Source organism: Telopea speciosissima, chromosome 10 (genome assembly GCF_018873765.1).
Source record: "Telopea speciosissima isolate NSW1024214 ecotype Mountain lineage chromosome 10, Tspe_v1, whole genome shotgun sequence".
In the NCBI taxonomy this organism is placed as follows: Eukaryota; Viridiplantae; Streptophyta; class Magnoliopsida; order Proteales; family Proteaceae; genus Telopea; species Telopea speciosissima.
The window spans coordinates 36019129-36030432 of NC_057925.1; positions in this window are offsets into that span (position 1 = coordinate 36019129).

An 11304-nucleotide genomic window follows, 5' to 3' on the forward strand; every position below is an offset into this window, starting at 1 on the left:
TGACCAATAATCATCGAACTGAGGCTCACAAATCTGTACATCGGGGTTAGCTTCCATACCCGCAATGATTGAAGTTAGCGTCTCTGTTACCTTGACGACTTCGACATAGACTTCCTTGGTAAGACCATTGAGACGTTGGTCTAACATCTGCAGAATTTCTTCTAGTGTCATAGTAGCATTTGGAGGTGGACGGTAGCCAGGACAAAAATCAGCTTTAAACTTTTGGAACTCTTGCTTAAGATCAATCATGTCGCCTATTAACTTCTTTAGCTCCCAAACAGTATCGTACATGTTGACCATTGTATGGATCTGATACCAAATAATGCAAAAGTCGACCGAGAAACAGGGAAACCAGTGGGAGATTGATTGCAACCAGGATCAACATGGTAAGGAACAAATTAAATTACTAAAACTCTTTTTTTTTTTTATTGTTGCTTTCTATTACATATGAATGGAGAACATAAAGGATAAGAAGAAAGGAAAAGAAGATAGAAGAGAAAAGGCTAGGGGAATGGCTCTCTCAGCCTAGGTCTCTCACCCATAGCTATCCCATGTTGAAACATGGAATTTCTGCCACAGCCGATGGCAAGCTTGGCCACAAAATTCTATTATTCAATTATGCTCTTTCCTTACAACTGGGGGCCTATTAATAACTTAGATGAGCTTACAATAAAAATTGAAACTTTCTAAAATAGAAACTAACAGAAAATAGTAAGTAGCAACGACTAAACCATCTGGTTGAGTGTTTTCCATGCATTGTGTGTGTGCAATGAGTGTAGTGCAGGAGCGGGCATCATTTGATCTCTAAATGTCCTCTTGGAACATTTTTGTCGCCTGATTTCACTTTGAGCACTCTTGTCCGAGCGACTATCATTCGATCCCAGTAGTACTTATTATGATGTGTCTCACCTCTCCGGGAGTAGAGACACCCTTTTGGTGAGGATGCATATTGCCTCATGACTGAATGTCCTTTTTCCTTAGCACTCAAATTGATGGATATTTGTGGTTTACTCTGATGCATGATGCATGCGTTAGTACAATCATGGTACAAACAAGGTTATCAAACAAGCATATTGTCAAACAAGCCAAAGCATATAAGAGAAAATAATCTATGCATTTAAAACAGAAACATCTAGTATTGAAAGCTTGACTACTAACTTTCCCCAGTGGATAAAAGCATAAAATGCAAATAAAGTCATGTTTAAACATCACCACTTGAACCAAATAGGGCTAAATGCATTAATAACACATGTATGAGGTATTTCAAATACCAAAAGTGCATTCCAACTCAAAATGACAATAATTACCACAATGCCCCTGGAGAAGCGAGACTTGTAGAAAATCAAAGCTAAACATCACCAATGATATGAAACGACTAAATATATAAAAAAAAAACATATATGGGATATTCCAAATATCTAAAGTGTATTCCAACTCAAAATGATAATAATTACCAAAATACCCTTTGGAGGGAAGAATTACGGAAGGATCATATTTAAGCATCACCAATGATATTAAACATGAAAAGATGTGTTAACAAAACATATATGAGGTATTCCAAATATATATGGTGCATTCCATCTCAAAATGACAATAATTATCAAAATGCCACTAGAGGGTAGAAGTGCAAAAGATCATATTTAAAGCATCACCAATGATATTAAACATGACTAGATGTGTTAACAAAACATATATGAGATATTCAAAATATCTAAAGTGCAATCTGACTCAAAATGGTAATAATTACCAAATTCCACTAGTGGGCGAATTGCAAAAAAGATCATATTTAAGCATCACTAATGATATTAAACATGACTAAATGTGTTAACAAAACATATATGAGATATTCCAAATATCTAAAGTGCATTCTAGCTTATAATGGCAATAATTATCAAAATGCCACTAGAGGGTAGAATTGAAGAAAATGCATGGAAATGATACTTTGTGTCAAAACATGTGTTGTACTTATTAGGAGTCCTTCAAAGGTCCTAATCAAATTTTGACTACAAAATGACCAAAATGCCCCCAATGACATAATAGTAAATGTGTCATGCCCCCATCCCGATGAAAGATATTTTACAATAAAAGGGTAAACCAAAGCTGTGATCCCAACGCCTATCGGGATCACAGATACAATGTCCCGAGCCACAGTCTACCCTGTCATCAAGTCGTGATAACAGCAAGGAACGTACCCAATGGAATAAATCGTTCCAATTACAGAGTTAGCGGAAGCAAAATTTAATTAAATCATGTGAATATAGAGCATCAGTTCTCTAATGGTACACATAGTACAATTTAAATGTTTGTAACCATTCATTTCTCTCCTTATAAATTAAACATAAAGTTTATACATGTATGAAAATGAAAATTGAAATAAATAAATAAATCACGCCACTAGGGCACCATTCTTGGGTGTACATCAATATCCAAGTCACAGCCACCGGCTCCACTTGATTCGCATCCGAAAATGTGCATAAAGAGATTACCTGCATATCAACTAAAAAGGGGTTGCGCAACGGGATTAGCTCCACAAGCTAGTGAGAGAGCAAAGGGGAATGCACATACACACAAACATGCAATTTCAAGCAATATGATGCATGAAATGTTAGATTCATTTTCCACCAAGCACACAATTCTAAGTCAAGTGTATGCTACTGTGATAACTTGGGAGACACTGAGGGTCACTTAACTTATCACCCCGGTGAAACCTCAATTATCATACGGGAGCCTACGCCGGTAGAAGTCATCGGACCACCCAGTGGCAGACCCCGATGGCCATCACTACCCCTGACCTGGCCTCTCCTCCACAGGCAACAGGTGCTCAGACTATCCCACACATAAACCCCTGTTGGCAAGGGTCGTAGCATAAGGGATCAAGAATCCTAGCCACAGATATACTATATGCAAGTTCTATCGTAACGAGAGGTATTTCGGGTGTATCAATGTCCCATTCCATCTAGTACCCGGGTACCAGCACGACACGAAGAATACAGATCAGGATGACAGATAAAAAGTTTTATAGTTAAATTTTGGGGCTCCAGTACTGGCACACCCTGCACCGTAACCCGATACAATAGTGAGAGCAATATCACATCACAATCATAGCAGATCACATTTGAGATAAATAATGCAATGTGCACAATGCTTATATTTTATATAATAGCATGATAATGATTGCTTAACATATATATTCAAGCCCAATAAAATCTCCCAAAACCCACTCACCAAACTCAGGTGTCACCCGGCGTGGTTGACATGAATCTCACCGATGCACCAGCTATCCATTGAGTTGGGTAACCTAAAAATACAAAAGCAATCATCAAAAGATGTACGGAGGGGTCCCATATTATGCCCCCAAAGTTAAAACTAAGTTTCAACCAAGACAGCACGGATGGACTCATGGACGGAAGCAACAGGGTGAGTTCGTCCCTGACTTCGTTCAGGCTAATAGGTCAAAACACAAGGGACGGATCCATGGACAGAACTTCTTGCTTGGATCCATTCCTGCATTCGTTCAAATTCTGAGACACACCCGAGAGCGAGCGGGTCCACGGACGGTTGCGCCATCTTAATCCGTCCTTGCATCCGTTTGATCTCTGAGACATTCCCGAGAGTTAATGGACCCACGGGTGGAGGTAACAGAGTAAATCCATTCCTTCATACGTTCAGGTCCAGTTATTGGGATTATACTGGAAAAAACTGATGGACGGAACCATGACGATGAATCCGTTCGTGCGTCTGTCGGAATTCTTTTCTGAGATTTCTTAGGGTCTTTCCTCCAGCTTGAAGCCTGGAGTTCACCTTGCACTCAGGGTCATAGAGGGGGTATTCTAGGTCTCCCTAAGGTCACTAGAATCTAGGCTTACCTCATGGATCCAAGATCTCATAAGGGTTTAGCTCCATTTGGTCCAAGGGTAGGGTTTGATGGTTTAAAACCAAGGATTCAACAACAATGGCTGCAATGCAGTACATAAAAGTCCTTTATAGGGTTTGGTCTTTACCATTTGAGCTCCCTTTAAGGGTCAAGCATCACCTTGAGTCCCAAATGGAACCCTAGGTTAGCTCAAGCTCAAGGAATCTACTCGAAATCAAGAATGTACAACGAGAAGAGGGAGATACCAAGAGTTAGGGCTTACCTTGGTGAGTGGAGCTCCAATTCCAGCCCTAGCCAGCCTTGAAGATCCACCTCCTCTTCCTCCTTCTCTCCCTTTGCTTCCTTTTCTTCTTCTCCTTCTCCCCTTTTTCTTCTTTCCTTCAAGCCTTGGTCGAGCATGAGGAGGGAAGGTAGGGCAGCCAACCTCCTTGGCATGCCTTCCATCTTCTTCCTTTGCCCTCTCATTCCTCTCCACACTTCTACTTCTTCTTCTTTCTTTTCTCTTCTCCTCCATGGTCTGCTTGGAGGGGAAGAGATAAGAGAATATGAGGTCATGTTTTGTCTTTTAAAGGCCAAAAGGGCCTTAGGTCTTGTTTGTTTAGGTGCCCCTAAACACAAAATAATCTTTTGGGTTTAATTAGGCCTTAGGGCTTGTTTGACCAAGGTCATAATCCATTAGGTCTATTTAGTTAGCACATGTTTGGGCCTACCCTAAGTCTTATAAGACATATTGGTCCTTAAGGCCTATTTGGTTTAAGCTAGGATAGAAAACTCATTATTTGTTTAAGTTTAAGTCTTGTGGGCCCACTTTCATGGCCCAACTAACCAATTAGTGGTAAGGGTGGGAGTCCATATGGTCCATGTTACACCCGCACCCGAAATAAACCCTGATACCCCGGGTTAAATTAGATTTTTACCAATGGGTAATGCCACGGTGGCAATGGTCAACATCTATGACCTTGAACTTAAATTACCATTATAAGTGTCCCCTCGAAGTCCTGGAAGTACGGGTCAAAGCCTTGTAACTTTTCTCGAGGTTTGGGCCCTGACAGCAGCAACAGAGTTACGAACGGACTCACTTGACTGGTTCCGCTCATGGATCTGCCTGTGCTCTTACTTGCCATTTTGATTTATTTTCCTGTGGAACCCACATCCCCGTGTCTCGGACACCATGACTAGATCCCCGGACCATATGGACTCCCACCCTTACCATTAATTGGTTATTTGAGCCTTGAAAGTGAGCCTACAAGACTTAACTTAAATAAATAATGAGTTTTACTATTCTAACTTAAATCAAACAAGCCTTAAGGACTATTAGGTCTTATAAGACTTTGGGTTAACCCAAACATGTCCTAACTGGATAGACCTAATGGGTTATGACATGGGCCAAACAAGCCCTAAGGCCCAATTAAAACCCATTTAAACCTAAGAGACTATTTTATGTTTTAGGGGTGCTTAAACAAACAAGACGTAAGGCCCCTTTGGTCTTTAAAAGATAAGATAAGCCTTATATTCCCTTATCTCTCCCCCTCCCAAGCATACCGTGGAGGAGAAGAGACAAGGAAGAAGAAGAAGTGGAAGTAGGAGAGGAATGAGAGGGGAAGGGAAGAAGATGGAGGGCATGCCAAGAAGGCTGGTTGCCCCACATCTCCTCCTCTTGCTGTCCGGACAAGGCTTGAAGAAAAGAAGAAAAAGGAGAGATGGAAAGGAAGGGAGGAAGGAAGAGGAGGTGGATTTTCAAGGCTGGCTAGGGCTGGGAATGGAGCTCCACTCACCAAAGTATGACCTAAATCTTGGTACAACCCTCTTTCCCATTTCCCATTCTTGATTTGAAGTAGATTCCTTGAGCTTGAGCTAACCTAGGGTTCCATTTGGGACTTAAGGTGATGCTTGACCCCTAAAGGGAGCTCTAATGGTGAAGACCAAACCCTAGTTAAGGCTCATAAGCTGCATTGCAGCCATTGTTGCTGAACCTTTGGTTTCAAACCATCGAACCCTACCTTTGGACCAAATGGAGCTAAATCCTTATGAGATCTTGGATCCATGAGGTAGACCTAGGTTCTAATGACCCTAGGGAGACCTAAGACACCCCCTCCATGACCCTGAGTGCAAGGTGAATTCCAGGCTTCAAGCTGGAGGAAAAACCCTGTGAAATCTCGAAAAAGAATTTCAAACCGAAGCACAAATGGATTCACCGTCGTGGTTCCGTCTTTCAGTCTGTCCAGTGTAATCCCAATGACTGGACCTGAATGGATGAAGGATTGGATTTACTCTATTGCCTCCGCCCGTGGGTCTGTTCCCTCTCGGGTATATCTCAAGGATCGAACAGATGCAAGGGCGGATTAAGATGGCGCATTCGTTCGTGGGTCTGCTCGCTCTCGGGTGTGTCTCAGAAATTAAATGGATGCAAGAACGGATCCAAGCAAGAAGTTCCGTTCGTGGATCTGCTCCTTGTGTTTTAACCTATTGGCCTGAATGGAGTCAGGGACGGACTCACCTTGTTGCTTCCATCCATGAGTCCGCCCGTGCTGTCTTGGTTGAAACTTGATTTTAACCTTGGGGGCATAACATGGGACCCCTCTATACATCTTTTGATGGTTGTTTTTGTATTTTTAGGCTACCCAACTCGATGGATAGCTGGTGCACCGGTGAGATTCATGTCAACCACGCCGGGTGACACCTGTGTTCGGTGAGTGGGTTTTAGGTGATTTGTTTGGGCTTAAATATATAAATATTAAGCAATCATTATCATGCTATTATATAAAATATAAGCATTGTGCGTATTGCATGTGCGCATTGCATTATTTATCTCCATTATGAACTGCTATAAATGTGATGTGATATTATTCTCACTATTGTATCGTGTTACGGTACCGGGTGTGTCGGTACCAGAACCCCAATTTTAATTATGAAATTGATTTATTATCATCCTGATCTGTATGCGCTGTGCCATGCTAGTACCCGGGTACTAGATGGAATGGGACGTTGATGCACCCGAAATACCTCTCGGGACGATAGGACTTGCATATAGTATATCTGTGGCTAGGATTCTTGCTCCCTTATGCTACGACCCTTGCCAACAGGGATTTATGTGTTGGATAGTCTGAGCACCTGTTGCCTATGGAGGTGGGAGAGGCCAGGTTAGGGGTAGTGATGGCTATCGGGGTCTGCCACTGGGTGACCTGATGGTTTCTACTAGCGTAGGCTCCCGTGTGATAATTGAGGTTTCACTGGGGCAATAAGTTAAGTGACCCTCAGTGTCTCTCGAGTTATCACAGTAGCATACACTTGACTTATAGAATTATGTGTTAGGTGAAAAATGAATCTAACATTAGCATGTATCATAATTGCTTGAGATTGCGTGTATGTGCATTCTCCTTTGCTCTCTCACTAGCTGGTGTAGCTAACCTCATTGCGCAACCCCTTTTTAGTTGATATGCAGGTAATCTCTTGATGAGCACCGTTGGATGCGAATCAAGTGGAGCCGGTGGCTGTGATTTGGATGTCGATGTACACCCAAGAATGGTGGCCTAGTGGCATGATTTATTATTTAATTTCTGTATTCATTCACAATCATGTATAAATTTTATGTTTAATTATAAGGAGAGAAATGAATGGTTACAAGATATGAAAATTGTACTATATGTTATCCGTAGAGAACCGATGCTTTATAATTCACATGATTTAAATAAATTTTGCTTTCGCTAACTTTGTAATTGGAACGATTTATTCCATTGGGTACGTTCCTTGCTATCATCATGACTTGATGACATGGTGGACTATGGCTCGAGACACTGTATCGGTGATCCTGGTAGGTATTGGGATGACACTGGTTGTCCCAGTCACCCCTTTTTGTTGTAAAATATCTTTCATCGGGATGGGGGCGTGACAAAGTGGTATCAGAGCAATGATGCTCTGTATTGACTATAGTTTGGCATAACCTCTTGATTTACTCTCCACAATTAGGTTCTAAATTAAAAATCTCAAGAACATCAATAAGTGTGTGCAGACATAGGAGATGACTGATTGTGGTGAAATGAGAACCTAGAAGATAATAGGCAAACATGGAACTTAGGACTTGAAACATGGCCTGTTAAGTGATAACCATGTTAATATTTTGTTGGGTGTGAGTAAGTAATGGATGGGCAATTATATATGATGATTCACAATAATCAATGATAAATAAAAAATAACCAACCCACAATTATCAACAATGATTCAAGATAATCCAAATGAGAGAAATAGTTAAATATATATATATATATATATATATATATATATATATATATATATATATTATATATATATATATATATATATATATATATATATATATATATATAACACCAAGTTTAACCTCCAACTTGTTCCAAATTCCTGCTTGGGAGTGATTGTGATTCTCCCAACTCAAAATACCTGATTTTGTCCATCTCAAATCAAAAGATACAAGTTCACCATTCCAAAAGTTTCCAAACTAACTGATCAAAGAAAAAAGAGAGACAAAAGCAAGAAAATAAAGGAAAGACAAAAGGAAATAGTTCCAACAAACATCCATCCAAAGACAAGAAAAGAAAAGTCTGATAAAAATAACTTCAAATTTGCTTGGAGAGAGAAATGGGCTAATCATCTGCGCCATCGCCACCACCACGGCCGAGAAAGGTGTTGATGTCGCTCAATCCTTTCTCTATGCCCTCGAGACACCGATCCTGAGAAGAGAACTGCTTCTCGACCTCTTCAAAGCCCTTCACCATCCTCAGGTTCAATCCTCTAATGGCCAACAGGATATCACTTCCACCTCCCCCCTGGAGCACTAGAAGTCCCTGTAGCAAATGGACTGGATCCCATGAACTTGATGTCATTATCATCATCCTCATCATCGATCTCTCTGGGTCCTCCACCCTCCCCATATCTGACCTGCTCCCCAGAACTGTCATAGTCACAATACAATCCCATCTTCTGTATGGCATTGAACCCAAAAGGCCCCTTAGTACTTGTTTCCTTGGGCTCATGGTCGACGTCAATTCCAAAATACAGAAAGACCCGGGTAAGCAGTCTACCATATGGCAAAGTGTTCTTACGGGTAGGATTTATCACCTCATGGGCCATATACTGAATGATCACATATGGCAGACAAATATGCTGGCCAGTGTACAGGGAGTATGCTAGTGCTGCTGACATCAGAGGAGGTTGAGTGCTGTGTGCTTTGGAAGGAGCCAAATTGGTCTTGGCTATAAATGTGAGAACCCGCTGAGAAGGAGGAAATCGGGAAAGATCTTCATTTTCATTTAACTTGTTGTTGGTGAGTGTCTTGAACAATTTTTGACTGTCTACTGGGGACAAACACCTGTTGGGATCACTGCCAGGCCCACATCCAGAAGAATCCCCAACTCCACCTCATTAAAAACAATGTGACCCCCTTCACAAAAGAAGTCAATTTGAAGCCATCATCCTCCTCCTTAACCAACGTGGGATAGTAGAAGTCCGGATGAGTCAGCATACTACTCCATTTCAGTTTGTTGAACCTAGCACCCACCTTGTAAGCCAGTAGCTCTTCCACCACCATATCCCTCTCCACCAAGATTTTCCTATTGTGGAGGTGTTCCCGAAAGATTCCCTCGGTCTTTGCTGAGATGAATCTCCCCACATTGTAGGCAGTGGGAGCGGCTGTTACTACGGCTAGCTCTCGCTTTCTTTTGGGAGCCATGGCTATTTTCCTACACACAAGACACCACCCAAGAAGACAACAATAGTAAGCCAAATTGGAGTAATGAGATATGATTGACAAATAAGATTATAGAAGCAAAATGCCTATGTGATATGGAAATTGTTGGATGAAAAGATTGCACAATGAGAACATAGGACATGGTTACCATTGGAGAGATGCTTAAAGTGAAGGAAAAGAGACAAGATCAATGCACATAAAAAATCCATATGAAATCCCTAGTGCATGGATGTGAAGAGATGAGATCAATACGAACAACATGTGCTTTTGGCTACTTTACACCCCAATCAATGCCAAACAAACAAGTGCTTGAATGAAATATCCCAATAAGGGACAAAGATTGATTTTCGTATAGTAAAGCGGAGAAGATGAATTTTAAAGATTTCACTAACACCCCATGAATAAGGAAATATGCTTGAGAGTGTGACAATGGAATAATTTTCTATGAAATTTTAGGGCATATAATGAATTTGACATGCCTTTGAAGAGTTCCCCAAGGCATTGAAGATTTGAGAATTTTACCCCAATCAAAACCTAGAAATAATAGATGCAATTCAACTAGGCATGGCAAACATGACAAACAATCTCTAAAATTCTTGTAAAGACTTTTAAATTCAGTAAAAGATACAATATTCATATAAGAAATAACTAACATAGTGTCATTGATTGATTAGGGCTTGATTCAACCCCAAAACCCTAGTCTCAATCGCTTTTGGCATGGTTTTGATGCTTACATGGCTAGGAGAATGCAACTTGAATAAAAAAACACAATCACAACATGAAATGTTTATCCCTAATCCATGTGAAAGGAGGAGAAGATAAAAAGACACAGGCAAAGACCCTAGAAATGGAAAGGAGAAATGAAGAGAGAACCTTACCTTGAGAGTGGAGAAGATAGATCCTAGGGCTTGAGATTACCAAAAACCACCAAGGGAGAGCAAGGAAGGCTTGAACAGAAGTTCCTTGGAGAAGTTTTTCTCCTATGGTTGTGTCTCTCTCTTTTGGAGCCAAAATGAGTTTGAAAACTCGTGGCTCTATTTTATTAAAATTCTGGGAACGGACGGACGAACGGATCCACTTGTCGTGATTCCACTTGTGAATCCGCTCAGCACAAAATTATAAAATTTTGTTCGTAAAGCTGCACGGAAAGACGAACGGATCCACTCTTATGAGTCCGTCCAAAGATCCGATCGCCTCAGTATTTTTATAAAACTTAGTCTTCTGAGAACGGATGAACGAACGGATTCATATTCCATATCTACCCGTTAGTTTGTCTTGCCTATATTACGATGGAGCCACGAACGACCTCACAGCAATGATTCTGCCCGTGAGTCCGTCCAATTTCTTTTAGGATTTTGAGCCCAAATTTTTGAAACCTCTTGGCCACACCTATATGTGATAATTATGTGCCTATACCCTAGTTTTAATACCACTGTTGTTGGCCCATTCATGGAGATCACTTAAATCTAGTTTAATGCCTTGAAAATTATGAGGTTTTGGCCTGCACCCGTTGGCCAAGCTGGTAAGAGATGATAGGCTTTAGTACCGACTGTGGCTCCCCTCTTATGTGAGAAAAAGAGAGTTACCCTTACGGATGAAAATCCTTAAACCTCGTGAACAATTGAACCTAGAGTAATTAGTAGGACCAAGCCTATCCGGTGTAAAAACCTTTGATGAGATAAATAGGATCCAAACTCGTAGACAGGCA